General features: G+C 41.5%; 1 protein-coding gene across 3 annotated transcripts in view; it reads left to right on the forward strand.

The window, feature by feature from the left end:
- The first annotated feature begins 258 nt into the window (after nucleotides 1-258).
- LOC137327203 (transcription regulator protein BACH1-like) overlaps nucleotides 259-22213 on the forward strand; it is a 64732-nt gene continuing 42777 nt past the window's right edge. Inside the window, exons 1-2 of one of the 3 annotated variants that reach the window (XM_067992760.1) lie at nucleotides 259-411; nucleotides 6716-6804. The gene's annotated coding sequence lies outside the window, so the exon portion shown is untranslated. Of the gene's footprint in view, nucleotides 545-6715; nucleotides 6805-22213 lie in introns of all 3 variants that reach the window. The other 2 variants (XM_067992761.1, XM_067992762.1) reach the window with 2 other exon arrangements.

Consider the following 22213-nt stretch of genomic DNA (forward strand, 5'->3'; position numbering starts at 1 on the left):
GGGTCCCACTCCCATTCCCTCTTTCCCCATTCACCCTGTTCCTGCTCTCTTCGCCCCCAGCTTCCATTGAGAGCCAGTTGTGCGATGACATCATCTATCTCGAGAGCGGGTAATTGTGTGACTGTCAGCGCCGTTGACCAATGAGATCGCGTCGTTGTGGGCGAGCGCGTCGATTGGGCGGGGCGGGGACGGAGTGGGCGGGGCTGTTGTTGCCCCGCCCTTTCAGCGGTTGGCGTGGTCACGTGAGGGGGAGGGGAGCGTAAGGTTTGAGCCTGTGTGAAAAAAAAATAGGGAAAGAAAATAGAGCCGGAGCGGCCGTGTGTAAACAGCGGAGCGGCTGGGGTAGGGCGAGAGAGAGAGAGAGAGAGGCAGTGCCGTGTTTGAGTGTCCTTCCGTCGGCATGTGTATGAGGTGAGTGCGGACGGCAGCTTGGCCTGCTGGTCGCTAACAGTCCTCGCCGGGTGCGGGGAGTCGCTGCGTGGGACTGGATTCGGGATGGGGACTGGAGTGGGCCGATCCGACCAGGACACAGCGCCGCAGACGGGTAAAGTCTCTCGGACCCTTTGAGCGCCACTGTTGGTCGGGCCGTTGGATTCAACCTGGGATCTGTCAGCCCCGCTCCGCTCCCCGCGGTGAGAGATAGTCCGACCCTTTCACCACAACCACGGCGACTGCTCGGGCTGATTGAGCCACTTTGTAAATGTATTGACTTGAAAGGAGCAGCTGGGTTATAAATGTAAAGAGATGGTCCCAGAAGAAGACTTTTCACTGTAACTTCAAGAAGTTTTTTTTCTTGTAAAATGTAGATGTCCCAGTCTCTGGTGATGTTGAACTTCCTGAATTTTATTTTAACTTCCTCGTCAGGAGCTTTTAAGTTCAGTTTCTTGGAAAAGTCCGTGTCCGCATCGTGTTCTGACTTTATGGAAGATGTCTGTTTAGTAAGCAACCGTGTTACTGTGTAGCAAAGTGCAATTAGACTTGGTTCCCAGGGCCATCCAGAATAGATTTTAACGTTATTGCAGATCAGTCGCTAATAATCGCACAGTGCCTGTACACAAAGAACCATTTCAAGAAATGGGGGCTTTTCATATACAATATTCGTTTGCAACTGAAGTGGCTTGTGGGAAGGGTTCCTCTTATTTATCCTTTATATCTGAATACAGTGTTTGTTTAATGTCTCTTAGCATTTCTGTTATGCAGAATCTTTACTGTTTCATGAAATGCTGATTCAAGCATCAACGTAGCTCACTTGGTAGTAGTCTCGCCTAGGAGTGAGTAGGTTACATCGAAACTACAGCTCAAAAACAGGCCACTCGGCCCAACTGGTCTATGCTGGTGTTTATGCTCTACATGAACCTACTTCATCTAACCCTATCAACCTACCCTTCTATTCCTTTCTGTACCCTCATGTGCTTATCTGTCCTCCTCTTAAATGCATTGTTTGCCTCAACTACTTCTTGTGGTAGCAAGTTCTACTTTCTTACCACTCTTGGTAAAGAAGTTTCTCCTGAATTTCCAATTAGATTTATTAGTGACTATTTTATATTTATGATCTCTAGTTTTGAACTCCCCCACAAGTGGAAACATTTTTTCTACATCAACCCTATCATTATCTTAAAGACCTCCATCATGTCACCCCTCAGCCTTCTCTTTTCTGGAGAAAAGAGCCCCAGCTTGTTCAGCCTTTTCTGATAGGGATATCCTATCTGTTCTGGTATCATCCTTGTGAATTTTTTTGCACCCGCTTCAATGCCTCGATATCCTTTCTATAATATGGAGATCAGAACTGTACGCAATACTCCAAGTGTGGTCTAACCAAGGTTCTATACAAGTTTAACATAACTTCTTTGCTTTTCAATTTTTCCCCTCTAGAAATGAACCCCAGTGCTTGATTTGACGTTTTTTATTGTCTTATTAATCTACATCGCTACTTTTATTGATTTGTGTATCTGTACCCCTAGATCCCTTTGCTCCTCTGTCTTGTTTAGACTCTTATTATCCAAGTAGTATGTGGCCTCCTTATTCATCCAACAAAATGCACCACCTCACTTATCTATACTGAAATTCATTTGCCAATTACATGCCCATTCTGCAAGTTTATTAATATCCTCTTCCATTTTGATACATTCTTCCTTTGTATTAACTGCACCCCCCAATTTGTTGTCTGCAAATTTTGAAATTGTGCTTCTGACTCCCAAATCTAAATTATTGATGTAAATTGTGAACTACAGTGGTACCAGCACCGATCCCTGTGGAACACCACTTCCCATCTTTTGCCAGCCTGAGTAGCTACCCTTAACTCCTACTCTCTGTCTTCTGTTTTGTCGCCAGTTGTTATCCATTCTGCTACCTGCCCTGACTCCGCATGCTCTGATCTTAGTCATGAGTCTACCATGCAATAGCTTATCGAAGGTCTTTTGAAAATCCAAATATATTACATCTACTGCATTACCCTTGTCTACTCTTTCTGTTACTTCTTCAAAGAATTCAGTAAGGTTGGTCAAGCATGACTTTCCCTTCTGAAATCCATACTGACTATTCTTTATTATATTTTTGTTCTCTAGATGTCTTTCTATTACATCTTTCTTTCCTACACTGATGTTAAACTAACCGCTCCATACTTCCTCGCACTTGTAACTTCTTTTTTAAAATCTAGGAATAACATTAGCTGTCCGCTAGTCCTCTGGCACTATTTCCTTTTCTAGTGAATTTTTATATATATGTAGTAGTGCCTCTGCTATCTCCTCCCTGACTGCTCTTAAAATGCAATCCATCAGGGGCCTTATCCTCCCTAAGTTTGATTAGTTTATCAATTATCTCCCCCCTTTCTATTTTAATATCTTTTTCAACCTCTTCTAATGTCCTGCCCACTTTGTTAGTCTCCCAGGTTGATGATTCAAGCCCTGTTTCTCATAATGTACGTTGACACTCCAGTGTAGTACATTAGATGGATGCTGCCCTTGGAATGAAATGTTGAATTTAGGTCCTATCATTTGTTCCAGTGGTTCAGGTGCATGTTACAGTCTGCAGTATGTTACAGTGAAGCAAGTAATACATGCAGGAGTGAGATAATAGATGTCATAAATGGCAAGAGTGGAACTCAAACAGTTCAATAATGCCATCTCAACTGCCAAATATGTTTCTAAAACATCTGAATTTTTAGAACCAAGAAAATGCCATTTGGACCATCAAGCCAATGCACTTTGGAGAGATCAACCATATCCCTCTTATTTCACGACTCTTATTAACTTTAATCTTAAAAACAAATCTTTGCCTGACTTCCTTTCTTTCACCTCATTTTTAAGGTGGCCTCAGATATTTGAACCATTCATCATAATGAGTAATCAACTTTGTTAGTTCCCTTAACCTTGAAAATTTCAATTAGATCACTTTGAAGTCTCTCGTTTAAAAGAAAACAAATCCAACTTCCTTTACCTTTCCTCATAGTTTAATGTCTTGATATATGGAATCAACTTTGTTGCTTGCATCAGTACCTTTTTGATGGCAATAATATCCTACCTATGGTTAGGTGACCAGACTATTCTCAGTACTCCAGATGGAATACTTATAGACAAACAACATAACTTCTTTAGATTATTTTGGCTAAGCGCTGTGCTGATAGTTTTACATATTTATCCACTTTAACAACTGTATTATTTTCCTAATCAATACACACTACCCCTGTTCAAACTGAACAGATGCTCCTATTTTTTTGGTTCCGTGCACCCATACTATTTATTTTATACTAAATTTACATTTAAATTACATCTATTATCTGAAAGAATTAAATCTTTTGAAACTGACTGTGGTATTCCTCATTATTTGCCTTACCTCCTCCTTTGGTATCATCTGCAAACTTGGAGACTTTGCTTCCATTACCCCCCCCCCCCCCAATCTAAGTTAAATATTAAAAATAGCAAGAGGCTTGAACCAATCTTTGGGTATCCATCTTTTAATCTTTTCTAGCCTAAGAAGTTCCCATTTGGGCTACCCTTTTTTTTGTTTTAAGCCAGTTTTGCATCGAGTGGTTTTGCTATTAATTGTTGATCTGCAAACTTAACAAAAGGTTTCTGTAACTCCCAAGTATGCAGTGTCAGCTCTATTCTCTCAATTCATAATATCAGTAATGTCTTTGAAAACGAGTGCACTTTTCAAACTCTGCAGATAGATTGAATCTACCCCTGAAGTTACACCATATTTCATTATATCATATCATTCAGCCCTTCTCTTGATCCATTACCATCATCTTTCACACACTGTAGCAACCCTAACAACTTGCCTTGTGACTCTCAAATTATGTTCCCATAGCATGTCATCTTCCTCTTCCTAATCTACCTCCTAACTTCTCCCTTGTACTAAATCAGGTACCTCTCATCAGTCATTCTTGTCCAACTAATTTTTGACATCTGCTTGAACTTGATGGTTTTAAACAAAATATACTTTTGGTTTAATCAGGTGTCTCATTCCTATTACATTGCATTTTCCTTAAACATATGTTTCTAATTCCACAGACTTGTTTTGGATCTTCCTAGCATTAGTGTAAACATACTTGGCTTCTCGCTTTCTTACTACTTCTCTCTCTTTTGTCCTTTTTTTCCTCTTAGAACATTTAATTGTAAGTATTTTACCATGGTGTCCAGGCATGCTCCCTTAGTACTGTAGACTTTGGTTATGAGAGTTCAGAAAGTCTTGGGCGGGTTATCATTTGTTTATCATACCAAATGATCGTTGCATCCAAGGCCCATGGATTTTAAATAACACACTCAATCTCTCAGGATTAAAAGTCCTCTGATCACATTAAAAATATTTTAGTATTGGCATATAACTGTAGCCAACCCACTGCAATCATCACCTATGCCTTTAAAATGCAGTAGGCGATTCAGTCAAAAGCCATAATGTAGAATCAGGATAAACTTCCAACTTTCTGAACTCTTACTGTTTTTCACTTTCTCTTTTTTTTCCTTCCCGTTTCTAGCTCGTTTTTAAAATCTCTATTGCCCCCTTGTTTCTGCAACCAAGAGTGGGAAGGGAAAGACAGAACATTGGGACTTGGGTGGGTGGAGAGAGGCAGCAGCATTGGGACTTGGGTGAGCAGGGAGAGACTGTGCCATTGAGATTTGGCTGCTGGGGGAGAGGCACTTGGGTGGGCAGGGAGAATCGGGTTCTGCATTCAGTTGGATGCAGAGAGTCAGTATTTGGCAACTGAGTACGGCAGGCGGGTGGGAGTTTGGGGAGAGATAGAGCATGGGGACTCGGTGGGGGTGGGGGAGAAACAGAGCATCAGAATCTTCAGGTCTGATAAGGGAGTAACTCTGAACATTAAATTCCAGTCTTGTCTTTGTAAATTCCATGTTTTGTGGAGTGAAATGAGTTTCTTCATGTCATAGCTTAAAGCTATTGTACCTCTAATTGTAGTCTATTGTTTCAAAATGCAAATTTTGCAAATGATGACATTTTTCCCATGTTGAAACAACAGATTGTGATTAGAGGTACATTGCCTCCAATCTGATAATTGCAACAGAACCCTGCTAATTGTTATAAGCAAATGCAACCGCACAGATGCATATGGGTTATGCATCTGAGTCATGTTTTTTGGCAAGGAACAATTAAACATTATAAGTGAATCATTGCTAAAAGTGATGATCAGTAAAACACAATTCAGCTATATTATTTTCCCCCCTCATATTGCACTGTCTTGGAACTAACTGGAGGATAATTTTCAGTACAATATATTGAAGCATAATAGTTTGCTGTGGTTATATTTTGTCATGGTGGATAATATGTGGAAGACTCCTGAGATGAATTCATATTGTGATGTTGGGGGTTTACTGAGTGATCTCGGGGAGTACCATAGCTTCTATATATTATAAGGAAGCTATATGCTGGAGGGATTCTGATGACGGGCAGTTTCCATCGTCATTTGAATCCACAGAATGTTGATACATTCCCAAACATTTTTTTTTAAAAAGTACCTAATATGTAATTTGTTTAATTTTTTTGGAGGTTCCCTGATTTAATTTCAAGGTTGGAGTATTTACTTTTGCTATTCCCATATTTGCTGTTTTATGGCTACCAAGTCTATCTGCGTATCTAAATATCACCAATATGACTAGAAGAATGAATGTTTTCATAGCATGTTGGCTGACCAGAAGGACAGATGTTTTACCGCAATAAATAGTGTACATCTTAATAATTTGTGGGATGCTTATGCTAGGCACTAACATGTCAAGGGGTTCAGATGACATAAACTCTGATGGTGTAGCTTATCATTGCTCCCTGAACCTTGAAATGCGTTGTATCTTTGCAACGAACTACAATCTCTGTTGTATACATGGGTGGAATTCACTGGGGAGTTGTGTTCTGGGTGGGGTGTGTTTTGCTGATGTGCCAAGGTAGACAGCGGCAGATGGCACTCTGTTGTGGTTCAACCACATAATTTGAAATTAAGTGTTGTACTGTAGGCTTTTTTTTAAAAAAAAGTTTTTTTTCTTTTGCATTTCATTGAAGTATATGCTCTGTCCATATAATAATGGAATGTACTGGTGCAAAGCATGCTGGTGCAAAGCATGAAAACAAAGTCATCAGAGTTTTACTGTATCTGTTCAATTTATGTTTGAATTCACTTAATAATGTACATGTAACAGCTTATTTCAGGATATTTCTGGGAGTGTTCCAGAAAGGTGGCCCATGCATTAAGGAATTTTCTCTGTTCCAGCTGAAAAGAATACATAATTCCCTCTGAGGGCCAATATTCACAGCCTGGTCTCGTGAACTGAAAGATCCATCTGATCACAGTACTTACTGGTAGGTAAATGCAGCCCCTTTTGTTCCCTGGATGTAACAGACTGCCTGTCAGGAGGCACTTTTGCTGGCAGACCCAAAAGACGGTATCCGGAATGTCGTGGGGGGCGAGAGGGTCCGGGGGGCGGGGAAGAGGGCGCGAGGGGGGTGGGGCCAGGGCTGTGGGCTTGAGGGGGGTGGGGTCAGGGGTGGGGGGCCGAGGGCGCGAGTTGGGGGGGTGCAGGGGCCGAGGGCGCGAGGTGGGAGGTGCAGGGGCCGAGGGCGCGAGGGGGGCGGTGCAGGGGCCGAGGGCGCGAGGGGGGCGGGAGGAGAGGAGACGGAGGCCGGAGGAGAGGGGCAGGGGGAACGGGGGAGAGAGGCAGGGGGCGTCAGAGGAGAGGAGAGGGGTGGGGCTGGGGCGAGAGGGGCGAGGAGAGGGGTTGGGGTGCGGGGGCTGGGAGGAGAGGGGTTGGGGTGCGGGGGCTGGGAGGAGAGGGGTTGGGGTGTGGGGGCTGGGACGAGAGGGGTTGGGGTGCGGGGGCTGGGACGAGAGGGGTTGGGGTGCGGGGGCTGGGAGGAGAGGGGTTGGGTGCGGGGGCTGGGAGGAGAGGGGTTGGGTGCGGGGGCTGGGAGGAGAGGGGTTGGGGTGTGGGGGCGACAGTGCTGGGGCGAGGGGGGGTGAGGCCGGGGGCGAGAGGGGACCGGGGCAATGACCCCTAGTCAGTTGCCTGTACAGCCTGGTGGGACCCAGTGTGTTGTACCCCTGCCAGTGCCTGCTCATGCACCCAGAGAGTCTGTGAGGGGTATGCTGAGATGAGTTGATGCTGACTTTTATAGGCTTGAGCTTAGGCGATTTTTTTTTTGCTGTGAGGTCATGAATTTCTTTGGATTAAGCCGCAGGAAAAAAAGACTGAATAAGAATTTGCCCCCACATATGGTCATTTGCCTTTAGGTGGCCCCATCCCTCTAATTATTGTGTGCAGCCTGTGTCAATTTCTCCCACCCTCTTCCTCGACAAGGTCCCAGCACCAGTCTTGATCCATGCTGGGAGCTTGCCTTGAATATGAAAGGTAGGCTGACTTTGGGAACATCCGGCAGGATCAATCCTGTGAGATTCTTGCAAGTGGAAAGCCCACTGCAGTTCAGTCCTGCTGCTTCAGCTGAAAAATATACCATATGTTGTAATATCTTGCATATTAGTATTCAGACTGTTGATTGTTTCAGTAATAGTTGGATGGCTTCAAGTGTCTGGTGTATCTATCTATTGGTCTAGCAATATAATTCAGCATTCCATTCACTTTTTGTTTATTGCTGTTTCACGGTAATTTGACATGTTAAGTGCTGGATCTACTGAGCATGATAGTAAATTTGTCACAATGTCATCACTCTGAAGCAGCAGCAACAAAGTGGATAGAATGCTAAATTATATTGCTAGGTCAGTACAGTATAAGTCAGAGGATGTCATGCTTAAAATCTATGCAGTGCCCTGGTCAGAAAATGGCACATAGAATACTATGTTCAGTTGTGATTTAGCAAGTCAGCAAGGAAACATTCAAGTCATGGAGATGGGGCGGAGAAAGGCCATAATGCTGATCCCTGATGCCAAGAATTGAATTCAAGTGAAGAGTGCATAAAGTGGGGCTGTTGAGGGACCTTTTTGTAGTATGGAGGATATTAAATTGTATGGATAAGGAAAATTTGGAATATTAGTTCAAGTTAAGCCAAAGTATGACAGCAAAGGGGCATAGGCTAAAAATGGTGAAAGGATCATTTAGGACAGATGTCAGGATTAATTTCTTCATGTGAAAAGTGACACAATCTGCAGTAGTCTTCTGAATAAAGTAGCAGATGTAATAACCTTATGTTCATTCACGATACAGTTAGGTGACACAATGGGGGAGAGAATGTAAAGTTTGCTTTGGATGGATGTTAAGATGGACAGAATGGATCTCTCATCTGTCTTTATCTTGTGATTTACAATGGCGTTTCTTTTGTTGCAGTAGTTAATGTTCAAAATAGTTGGTGCTGATTGTTTGTTTATAATGCAGTATTTTGTATCTGGTATTGTACTAAATGAATGTATAAATGCATATGAACTGTCGTGTTAGACTGACAATTTGCACTAAATTCTAAAATCAGGGCAGTCCTGTGCAGTGGACTCCCATAATACAAAAATATTGAATGCTGTGGAAGATGATTCAGCTGTTCTAAAGTGTGAAAAGACTGGCAGTCAAAGTATTCATTATCCACTTTAGCTCAGTTACAATAATTAGGATTGAACTGAGTTCCACACACTATATGTTGTCTACATTGTTAACATTGACATCTCAATATGGTATTTTTTCAGACTTCAAATTTGTGAATTGTTTTTCTTTGTTGTGAAGGTTGCCCACGTTGTTTGTGTGTATTTTATATGGCTATTCTTCGGGCATATATGTTAATTTTTATTTTAATTGTAAAATCCCAAGCCATTATGTGGGTGGAGAGTAGGAATGAGAGGAGAAACAAGATTTCCCTTTTTCCCCATTGTTACAGGAAAATCCTGCTTCTATTTCAGTTGACACCTACTGTTTCTGCACTGTATGTAGTGGAGCAATGCATCTCTCATATTGATATATCCTAACAATACTGTCATTGTGTATTTCCTGCCTTTGCACCATTCAGGACTTTACTGCTCAGAAAAGTAACTGTCATATTGCTTCTTCAGAATATTAAGTTGATTGCTGCAAAATGGCAGGTGCATTACTGTTCTCCAGTATTGACTTTGCTGCTTATTGCCTTTAGCTGTTCAGCTGTACATTGATTCATAGGACCACCATCAAAGCTTTTGGTGATGAAGTATTACACTGAATTGGTGTAATTGCAGTATGGAAAATGAATATTTTGTTTTGTAGGTATATATAGTACACGTTAAAGTAGACCTAATTTGTTTCAGCAATATTCAAAGTACCTGTGATAGTTGATGATCGTGTGTGTGTGTGTGTGTGTGTGTCAGAGAGTCAGGATCCCATCTTTCACTGATGCTTGTCTATTTGACTGAGGGAAGATGAGGTGAAATATTATGACAATTTTTGGGACCTTCATAAATGTTCTTAGGAAATCAGACACTCTTACAACTGAAGAAGAAAATTGAGATTTTGAAATCATGTTTGATGTTTTAATTGGTTGAATGAAAGCTTTGGCTTCTTCCCTATTCTCTCTTTCCACCGCAACCCCCGGACTAGTCTGGACAACTGGTTCATTTGGATCAACTTTCTGTTCAAACAGTTCTCTTTTGAAGTGATATGATCTGCCTTATTGGAGTCTTCACACTTTGGACAAGTTGCATTTAGAAAATGTGTGAGAATTGGCTGTCCATGATTGAAGTGCTTTTCTGAATTGAAGTCCTTTATCACTTTCATTTCTGGTTTTGTGCCCATGTAATGTGGGAAATGAAGATGCTTCAATGACTGAAACATATGGAAATGTACAATACAGTACAAAAAGCTTGTCAAAAATAGACTGGTGTACAAGCTTTTTTAAAATTGATGTGTCTTGAGAGACAAACTTTCCTGTTTTCCAGAAGTGAATTTAGTTTGTAATTGGTTCCGCCTCTTTCTGTCCACCCCGAGACTTGGCAGTCCTCATTTTGAACAATTTTGATCACTGACTCAAACCCAACAATGGAGAACTCTCAAGTTCTTCACTGGCCTTATTACAGTGTCTCACTTTTGTTGGCATCACAAGTGAATGGCTTTTGGTATTTTTATAGTAATAGAAAATACTTAGTGTTTCAGAAAATTCCAGTATTGTATGTGGGGTTGCTCCTTTGAATTGGGTGTGGGAGGCAGGAATGAATTGAAGACATAAGTCCGATTTCAAATTTCTATTGTAAATAGAATTCAAATATCTGTCAATTTTGGATGTTTATATGCAGGATTAGATTGCTTTCATAATTTGACAAGTGGTTTTAAAAGCTGCACAAAACATTTTTAAAAAGCCTAGAAAACAAAATAATTTTCCATACTGTAAATATGTGGATTGATTGTACTATCACCGTGGGGCAAATATTTTAAATATGAGAATGAAATGTTGCAGTCATGTTGGATTTTTTTCTTATTACAATGTACTTAAATATCCATTGGAACCTGTGTTATGGCCCTCTCTAATTATCCGCCTTCCTGATTATCCACCGTCATTTTTGAGGGACCAAACCATGCAAAAGATGTCACCTCATGGAACAGCCTGCTAACATCTATTTGCTCCTGAATGATCAAAATGAACCCCTCGGTCCAAGAAAGATCAAATTCAATTTATTTGTATTGCACTTGTCTTCATTCCTATGCCTAGCGAATTGCAGTGCTATATGTGTAAGACCAAAATTTGGGGACTCTTGTTTATCCACGAGAGCAGATTGTGGCAGATAACGTAAGTTCCACTATATTTCCCCCCTCCCCTCCGTGGCCACCCATTTCTCTTTGCCCCTCAGTACTTTTCCCAGTTGGAGAGTTTGTGGAGGGGAACTGTTCCCAAGTTCCAAGGTGCATAAAACATGCATGAGGTTATTTGCCTTCAAATTTAAATAATCCTTGCTACCTTCCATGATGATGCAGCTCATCAAGATTCGGACTCTCTACCAGCCCTACTTATTCCTCCTCACTGCTAAAGGTAGCTTCCAGAGGAGGACCAATGCCTCCTACAACCTTAAACTTCTAACTTTTTATAATGTAGTGAATGTATTAGTGTATCAGAAGAATTAATAATTACCTTTTACTGAGTTACTTTGCAGCAAAGTTCTATGTGGGTTGCAAGCTGTGTATTTTTGTCGTCTTCCTCAATAGGTGGAAAAGTATCTCACCATCAGGAAACATAGGTTAGGCTAAACTACCTGTCAAAAATTTACACTGAAACAAAAATGAATACAGAACAATATTAGACTTACACACAAACTATTTCTTGACTGGCAAAGTAATTCTTTAGAATTTGAGTAATTTTTCAGAAGCTTTAAACATACTCCTTTGACCTTGTATATAGGTTCATGCTTATGGAATTGTCTCACTACTATGACATAGGAATGCAGTTGAACAGATTGTATGCGACTGCCTAGATTTACTCCTCACTTCTTTTGAAGTGGAGGTCAGCTTCTTTGAAGAAGCTTTGGTTCTTTCTCAATTATAATTGTTCCTATCACTCAAGTACATGAGGGTGTGGATTGTAGCCCCATTGCTGTTGGGAGAAATGTTTCCCAGAGCAGGCTTGAAACAAAGCCTAAAATCTTCAGCGGGTCAGGCAGCATCTATGGAGAAACAGAAATCGGTCAGTTGATGTTTCAGGACTAAGAACCTCCCTGAAAAGGTCTCAGACCTGAAACGTCAACTGATTGACTTCTGTTTCTCCACAGATGCTGCTTGACTTGTGAGTATTCTTATTTTCTGATTTCCAGCATCTGCAGTATTTTGCTTTTTGAAACAAAGATTTACTGTTACAGATATTCATTTTGAAAATACAACTGCCTCCCTTTTCAGGATCTCTCCTGCAGGGTTAGCCATTGCAGGTAATGACCTTTGTCTGCTTCCTCAGTCGATTCACCTACACGTTTACAGCATTTCAGGTATTTGGCCAAACAATCTTCACCTGATGCAGTTAATATGTTAAACCAAAATAGAAAAGGTTAGCCAGCATCTGTGGAGCGAACAGACAAGATAACATTTTGCTTGTAACCTTTCATTAAAACTGAAAAAATGAAAAGTGAACAAGCATTTAAACAGGACCCAAACAAAGGGGAAGGGGAAGAATAAAAAACACAAGAGGATTCATTGCTGAACTGACCTGTGATTTATTTAAAAGAAAAACGGGAGGTGGTTAGGGTGGCTAAGATTATCTTTACATTAGATGACATGAATAATCATAAAATAAATGAGAAATCAAGGATGTGTGAATAGCTGAGGTAGTGGAAGAGAAATATGGCCTGAAATTGAAATAGAAGATGTTAGTAAAACAGAATGGGGTACAAAAACCTAAGGAGAAGTGGGGGGGAACGGTGGGATGGAGGTGCATTAGAGCAGATCCTCATCAAGGGTCCAAACTCCGGCGCCAGCACAGTGTTCTGATGAGTTCTCGTCCCAATTGCGAAACACCCTCCCCCACCCCCTGGCAACAGACCCATCCTTCATTTTCAGAATCCCATGTAGTAAAGAATGTGGAGGTTAAAGTTAAGGTTTGAAGTTGCTAAAGTAGATATTAAAGCCAGACAATTGCAAAGTGTCCAGTAGAAAGGTAAAGAGTTCCGGGAGTTTGTGTTGAGCTTTGTATGGAACAGTGTAGAAGGCCAAAGATGGAGTGTTCAGAATGGGACTGGGAATTAAACTGGCAACCGTCTAGGAGCTCGGTGCTATGCTTACAGAGAGAACGGATGTCTTCAGTAAGAGATCATCTAATCTGCCTTTGGTCTCCCCAGTGTACAGGAGACTGCACCGTAAGGAGTGAATTTAGTAGATTAAAGGAAGTACCTGTAAGCTGCTGTCTTTCATGGAAAGAATGTTTTGGACCCTGGACAGTTGTGTCAGAGGAAGTAAGTGAGCAGATGTTACAATTAATAATGGTTTCCCTCCAGGAGGTTGGCTGAGTTGTCACCTACATTACCACTAACTGCCTTTAGACAGTATTATATATTTACTGTACTGTCATGTATAAGATGAAGGAGGTCCTTTCATTGAGAAGCTAGTGCTTACATTTAGCCTTTACAATGTGCTAGCTTAGCTAAAAAATTCACCTTTTAAAAAAAAAAATGATACAGCACTTTTATAACATGGACTAGGACAGAACATCATTGAGAACTCCCTATATGAAGAATTACTGGTTAAACCAATATCCTACGGTTTCTTGTTGCAGCTCATTGGTAGATTGCATAGGGCACAGTGCCTTAATCTGTGAAATATATTGCTGATAAAAACCAAAGTGAAACTATTATTTATGACTTTGATGGTAACCTATACCAAATTAATAGACATCTGTTCTGGATAGGTTCAGAACAGATCTAGCAGCTCAAAATGGCATCCATGAGGCGCTGTGGGCCATCAGCAGCAGCAGAATTGTATTCCAGCACAATCTGTAACCTCATGGCCTGGCATACTCTTCACCCTACCATTACCAACAAGCCGGGGATCAACCCTGTTTCAATGAGGAGTGTAGAAGAGCATGCCAGAAACAGCACCAGGCATACCTAAAAATGAGGTGACAACCTGGTGAAGCTAAAACACAAGACTACATGAATGCTAAACGGCAGAAGCAACATGTTACAGACAGAGCTAAGCGATTCCACAACCAATGGATCAGATCAAAGCTCTGCAGTCCTGCCACATCCAGTTGTGAATGGCGGTGGACAGTTTTTAAAAAACTAACGGGAGGAGGAGGCTCCGTTAACATCCCCATACTCAATGGTGGCAGAGTCCAGCACGTGAGTGCAAAAGACAAGGCTGAAGCATTTGCAACCATTTTCAGCCAGCAGTGCCGAGTGGATGATCCATCTCGGCTTCCACCCAATATCCCCACCATCACAGAAGCCAGTCTTCAGCCAATTCGATTCACTCCACGTGATATCAAGAAATATCTGAGTGCACTGGATACAGCAAAGGCTATGGGCCCCGACAACATCCAGCTGTAGTGCTGAAGACTTGTGCTCCAGAACTAGCCACGACTCTAGCCAAGCTGTCCCAGTACAGTTACAACACTGGCATCTACCCAACAATGTGGAAAATTGCCCAGGTATATCCTGTCCACTGGATTTGTCCTGCTTTTTATCCAGCCAATTACTGCCCCATCAGCCTACACTCAATCATCAGCAAAGTAATGGAAGGTGTCGTCAACAGTGCTATTAAGCGGCACTTACTCACCAATAACCTGCTCACCGATGCTCAGTTTGGGTTCCGCCAGGACCACTCGGCTCCAGACTTCATTACAGCCTTGGTCCAAACATGGACAAAAGAGCTGAATTCCAGAGGTGAGGTGAGAGTGACTGCCCTTGATATCAAGGCAACATTTGACCAAGTGTGGCTCCAAAGGAGCCCTAGTAAAACTGAAATCCATGGGAATCGGGGAAAACTCTCCAGTGGCTGGAGTCATACCTAGCACAAAGGAAGATGGTAGTGGTTGTTGGAGGCCAATCATCCCAGCCCCAGGACATTGCTGCAGAAGTTCCTCAGAGCAGTGTAAGGTCAGAAAGGGGGATGTTTGCTGATGATTACACTGTGTTCAGTTCCATTCGCAACCCCTCAGATAATGAAGCAGTCTGTGCCCACGTGCAGCAAGATCTGGACGACATCCAGGCTTGGGCTGATAAGTGGCAAGTAACATGACTATCTCCAACAAGAGAGAGTCGAACCACCTCGTCTTGACATTCAATGGCATTACCATCGCCGAATCCCCCACCATCAACATCCTGGGGGTCACCATTGACCAGAAACTTAACTGGACCAGCCACATAAATACTGTGGCTACAAGAGCAGGTCAGAGGCTGGGTATTCTGCGGCGAGTGACTCACCTCCTGATTCCCCAAAGCCTTTCCACCATCTACAAGGCACAAGTCAGGAGTGTGATGGAATACTCTCCACATGCCTGGATGAGTGCAGCTCCAACAACACTCAAGAAGCTCGACACCATCCAGGACAAAGCAGTCCGCTTGATTGGCACCCCGTCGTCCACCCTAAACACTCCCTTCACCACCGGTGCACCATGGCTGCAGTGTGTACCTTCTACAGGATGCACTGCAGCAACTCGCCAAGGCTTCTTCAACAGCACCTCCCAAACCGACAACCTCTACCGCCTAGATGGACAAGGGCAGCTGGTACATGGGAACAGCACCACCTGCCCGATTCCCTCCAAGTCACACACCATCCTGACTTGGAAATATATCGCCATTCCTTCATCGTCGCTGGGTCAAAATCCTGGAACTTCTTTCCTAACAGCACTGTGGGAGAACCTTCACCACACGGACTGCAGCAGTTCGAGAAGCCAGCTCACCACCACCTTCTCAAGGGCGGTTAGGGATGGGCAATAAATGCTGGCCTTGCTAGTGACGCCCACATCCCATGAACAAATTTTTAAAAAAAGTATACAGCAGTTGGCATTGACCTACCCATGCTACATGTGATTATATTAAGTCATGGTGTTTTTAAAGATTAAACATAACTCTTTAGTTTTGTATGTGTATACTGTACAGTAAGCTGAAATATTCAACCAGGGAAACATCTGCCATTTCTCTAAAACAGCAATATAATCTGGTGGCAACGATGAATGATTTTTTTTTAAAGTGCTGTTCATATCATACTAATGAGAAATATTTTCACTTGCTCAGCTGAAAAATATATCATCCAATCTGACAAAAAGTGAAACTCAATACCATTGCAATAATATGGAGTTTGGCTATAGATTAAAGGAGCCGATTTTTGCAAATGTGATCCAAGGCACCAAAGAAATTAGAAACATTTAGAAGCAATTCAGCAGCAATAGTAACCTGTGTCCTTCATAGCAAAGTGTAAACAGAATTATGGAGTTTCTTATTTTGTTATAACAGATTTGGGGCTGTTTTATCAGAACATAAGAATCGGGAGCAGGAGTAGGCCATAGGGCCCCTCAAGCCTGCTCCGCCATTCAATAAGATCATGGCTGATCTTCGACCTCAACTCCGCTTTCCCACCCGATCCCCATATCCCTTGATTCCCGATGACCCCAAAAATCTATCGCTCTCAGCCTTGAATATACTCAACGACTGAGCATCCACAGCCCTCTGGGGTAGGGAATTTCAAAGATTCACAACCCTCTGAGTGAAGAAATTCCTCCTCATCTCAGTCTTAAATGGCCGGCCCCTTGTCCTGAGTCTCTGCCCCCTAGTTCTAGACTCTCCAGCCAGGGGAAACTGCTTCTCAACATCCACCCTGTCAAGCCCCCTCAGAATCTTATATGTTTCGATGAGATCACCTCTCATCTTTCTAAACTCGAGAGTATAGGCCCATTTTACTCAATCTCTCCTTTATAGGACCACCATCTCATCCCAGGAATCAATCTAGGGAACCTTCATTGCACTGCCTCTAAAGCAAGTACATCCTTCTTTAGATAAGGAGACCAAAACTTTACAAAGTACTCCGGGTGTGGTCTCACCAAAGCCCTGTACGGTTGTGGTAAGACTTCCTTGCTCTTGTACTCCAACCCCCTTGCAATAAAGGCCAACATTCCGTTTTCCTTCCTAATTGCTTGCTGTACCTGCATGTTAACTTTCCATGTTTCTTGTACGAGGACACCCAAATCTCTCTGAACTCCAACATTTAATAGTTTCTCACCATTTAAAAACATAGACAGTCAAACTATGAGAAACCCCTATTGTCCACTGAAACATTTCAACGATTTGCCTTTAGACAGAATCAACATGGTTTTATTAATCATATTATGATTTTCTAAGTGCCCTATTACCACTTCCTTAATAATGGATCCCTGCATTTTCCTGACGACTGATGTCAGGCTAATTGGCCTGTAATTCCCTTTTTTTTTCTTTCCCTCCTTTCTTGAATAGCTGGGTTACATTTGCTACCTTCCAATCCACTGGGACTGTTCTAGAATCTAGGAAACTTTGGAAGATCACAACCAATGCATCCACTATCTCTGCAGCCACCTCTTTTCGAACCCTAGGACGTCTGTCATCAGGTCCAGGGGATTTGTCGACTTTTAGTCCCATTAGTTTCTCTAGTACTTTTTTTCTATTGATATTGTTTTAAATTCCTCACTGTCATTTGCCCCTTGGTTCCCCACTATTTTTGGTATGCTTTTTGAATTTTCTACTGTGATGACAGATACAAAATATTTGTTTTAACGTCTCTGCCATTTCTTTATTCCCCATTATAATTTCTCCTGTCTCAGCCTCTAAGGGATCAACATTTACTTTTGCTACTCTCTTCCTTTTTACATATTTGCAGAAGCTCTTACAATCTGTTTTTATATTTCTTGCTAGTTTACTCTCATTCTATTTTCTCCCTTTTTAACAATTTTTTGATCATCCCTTGCTGGTTTTTATAAAACTCCCAATCCTTAGGCTTACTACTATTCTTTGCAACATTATAAGCCTCTTTTAATCTAATACTATCCTTAACTTCTTTTGCGTTCAGAAGTGCAAGGATCATTACTTTTGTGATATCAGGCTGGAGTCAGTCATCACTAAGGGTGATGTTTTAGCCAACACAGTGGTTCTAGTTTTGGTTTGCACAATGCTAAATATAATACAATGTTCACTTTAAAAGTCTGAGAAATGTCTTGTGTAATTATGATTTTTAATAAAGTTTAGAAAGGACAACTTTAAAAAAAAAAACCATTAGGATTTTTGACATCCTCCAGCCACAAGTCATGAGGGTATACTTAGGGAGGCTGGTGGCCTCCTGTGTACAGAATTCTTCATATAATAGTGATGTTGGAAAGATGTATTCCACATAGCACAGGACATAATATTTCTTCATATTTTCATCAATCTGAGATAGTTGAGCACAAAATGGTAAATGTGTGAATTAACCTGTCTGGGTATGTACAGTTTAACTGAAATTTACAGTTTATAATTATTTTAGAGGGCTGTTAAATAGTACTCGTACAACTACTGCTACAATGTTTCAATATCAAGGTTTCTGAGCAGGATAGGCAAGATGACTAAAGTGCAAGACTGTAGCTGAGGGTATTAATCCATTAAAAGTTGCAACTTTTACACTAGTCGATGTGCAGTAAGGCATCGCACACTGGTCGATGTGCAGTAAGGCATCGCTCAGTCCCACGTGAAACACATCTCCAGGTATACATGTAGTCAAACTTGTTAAAGGTTGTGAAGTGCAGGATTTTATGTCAGATGTCAGAGTCGTGTTTACCTTCATGCCCTTCCCATCCCGATTCTAGCTACTGGAATCGTTATTAAATAGTTGCACTAGAGTGTATTAAGTGTTGCTTTTAATGTGAATGCTTTAGGCTGCTAGATCGTGTCAGTTACAGTCCATTCGTCCTGCCAGAGATGGTATTCTGATCATTTTCTTTCCTCCATAATCTCATAGAACTTTAGCTGTCCTCAATAGTGATGTTGTCTCATTCCAATAGTGTTGAATTTCAAAGCTAACTTTGCCAATTTCCTAAGCTACGCTCCCTTCCTGTCCTGAAGGCATTTACTCCTTGCTGGGGTACGGCTGCTGACTATCCACCTTTCTCTAACCCTTCCAAGGATCAACCTTTGCATGCACGTATGCCGTTGTACTGTAAGGTGCCATATCCTCTTTCTGCCAGGTACCAACCAGAATATATCTTTACAACCATCTTCTCATACTAGTATTTCTGAACAGAACAAAGAGGGTGTCACCAGCCTCTTTGAGGAGATCTTCGAGAAGCGGATTTTGGGGCATGATTTTAAAATTTCAATCATTGCCTTCGGCTCAAAGCTTTTGCCTATTGTGGCAAGAGAAATTGCAATCTTGATGTGTCCAGTATTATAGTGGGTGGAAATAGGGAATTGTGGGCAATTGAGTGGAATGATTGTGGCTTTGGATCTTGCTCATGGTATTACATTGACACTAGAAGCTTCAGAATCTTAACCTTGGGACTTGAGCAAGTAATTTAGGCTTGTACTGAAATGTAGTAACGAGTGAATGCTGCAGTGTCAGAGGAGCTGTCAGTTGAGATGTTCAATCAATTGTCCACCAATTCTAGTGGGTTAGGTGGATATTAAAACATAATTTAGTACTGTTTGAAGAGCAGTAGGGAATTTTTCTATTATCAGGGCCAATAATCCTCAATCAAAAATGCCATCAAAAACAGGTTAATGGTCATTCATCCCTTTGCTGTTTGTGGGATCATGCTCTGCACAAAACAGCTGCCATGGTGTCACACACTTGTCACTACATTCAACACACTTTTAGATGTTCTAGGATGTGATGAAACACTTCAATGCATTTATCCTCACATTTCAGAGGTGAAAAAGAACACCAAAGGACACAGGTGCGCCACATTACAAAGATTCAGTTAAAAGATTCTGAAAAGACTAAGATTTCAACATTTTCTTATTTTGCAGACTGATTAAAGTAGTGCATAAGTGAAATATTTGTATTTCTTTTGCTTCTGTGTAATTATAGATCTTGTAAATAAATTTGACTACTAGTTTTAGTAATTGTCACAATTTGAATTCTTTTTCAACTCTTGTGTTCACAGCAAAGTACAGTTTCCAAAGGTTGACCCATGTCTCTGATCAGAAACTTTAACCCGCATACAGGCTGTGAACAGGAGTAGTGCTACAGGATTACCCTTTACTGTAATATTTCGCAACAGAGGTTGTACGAGCAGCTCCGGAAGGCAGAAAAAGCCCTCTGTTCAGCTGTATGATTCAGACTAAAACTAGTCGTCAAATTTATTTACAAGATTTATAATTACACAGAAGCAAAAGAAATACAAACATTTCACTTATTTTGCAGACCTATTAAAGTAGTGAATCAGAAAATGTTGAAATCTTAGTCTTTTCAGAATCTTTTAATTGAGTCCTTGTAATGTGGTGCACCTGTGTCCTTTGGTGTTCTTTGTCACCTCTGCAATGTGAGAATAAATGGTTGAAGCTAGGGAACCTTGAATTGATGAACACAGAAAACCTCCACCTATTATGCCATTCCTTTGGGTCTCCAAGGCAGAGCACACAAAATCAATAACTTCTCTCCACTAGGCAGGTAATTATATTAATTTTACCATTCAAGTTGAAGGGTGTGAAGAGCAGACAATGTGATGGACTTCAGTTGTTTTTGCTATCTGATATGACACTGCAAGCTTGCATTGCTCAAAATCAATAGATAGGTTAATATATTGTTTCCCCTTCACCTCAGCCCACACAGAGCCAAACAAATTCCTTTTCAGAAAGCAGCTAACAGATTTTAATCATTTCAGAATTTATTGGCCTATATCAAATTTTATATTTTAAATAAGATATAACACAGGTTTTATGGTATGAAGCATTATGGGGCTTTGCTTGCATCACAGCAATGTGACTGCAGTTCTTGGAAGAGTTTAAACTCAAATATTCCCTGCCTGCAAAGGAACGATAATGTCCTTGATCCACGTCGGCCTGCCCTTATCATTCCTTATCTTAGCTAGCAGTAAATTCTCATTTATGGTACTGAAACATTTCCAGTGTAGTGAAAACTGCATGACCCAAGGTGTACGTGTCAGAAACTTGTTTTTCTTATCAGTATGTACCATTATGCTTGTCTTTCAATATGTTTTGGGATAGTTTGCTTCAGCTTTGGTGATCATAGGAGTCCTGTATACAGTGTGATTGTCACAGTTTCCAGTTGAAGAAAATTGCTATGCATCTAAAGTAATTTCAGCGGAATGTTTGCATTAGTTGACAAAATGGAAAAACTAGGTTTTGTTCTGTAGTCCAGTGTTTCTAGTTTTTGTTATACTGTCCCTGAGTAGCTGCTTGGAATATTTGGATAGGCAAATCACAATATAGTATTACTTATGCTGCTACTGTCAGGTAACCAATGTATTTTTTTAAATCCACTTTTCACATCTGCCCAACGATCTTTAGCTGCTTCATCAATGACGTTCCATTTGTCATAAAATTACAAGTAGCTATGTTTGCTGATTCGACAGTTTTCAGCTCCATTCGCAACTTGTCTGATAATGGAGCAGTCTACAGCAGGACTTTTAACAACATCCAGGCTTAGACTGATGTGGCAGGTAACATCCGTGCCACAGGTGGCAGGCAGTGACTATTTTCAACAGGAATAGCTCAGCCACTTCCCCTGACCTTCAACTGCCCAGTCCCCAAACATTTTTGGGGTTGACCGGAAGCTTAAATGGACCAGCCATATCAACACTGGCTGCAAGAGCAAAACAGAGGCTGTGTACTCTGCGATGAGTGGCTTGCCTCCTAACCCCTCAAAACTGCTCTACCATCTATGTAAACAATTTTACAACACCAAGTTATAGTCCAACAATTTTATTTTTAATCCCACAAGCTTTCGGAGGCTTCCCCCTTCCTCAGGTGGTGTGGAGGAAGGGGGAAGCCTCCGAAAGCTTGTGGGATTAAAAATAAAATTGTTGGACTATAACTTGGTGTTGTAAAATTGTTTACAATTGTCAACCCCAGTCCATCACCGGCATCTCCACATCATGGCTACCATCTATGTGATGCGAAGGAGTACTCACCACAGGTCTGCTTGGATACATCCATTGCAATGCTGAAGGAACAACGCCACCCAGGACAGATGAGTTTGATGCCCTGTGTTACTGGATTTAATATTTATCTCCTCTACCAAAAATGCACAGTTGCTGCAGTATATATGATCTGCAGCATGCACTGCAGCAACTCACCATTACTTTGCTAGCCTATCCCTTCCCTGCAACCTCTGCCACTGAGAAGGACAAAGATAGCAACATTTCCAAGTTCCTCTTC

Source organism: Heptranchias perlo, chromosome 11 (genome assembly GCF_035084215.1).
Source record: "Heptranchias perlo isolate sHepPer1 chromosome 11, sHepPer1.hap1, whole genome shotgun sequence".
Lineage (NCBI taxonomy): Eukaryota > Metazoa > Chordata > Chondrichthyes > Hexanchiformes > Hexanchidae > Heptranchias > Heptranchias perlo.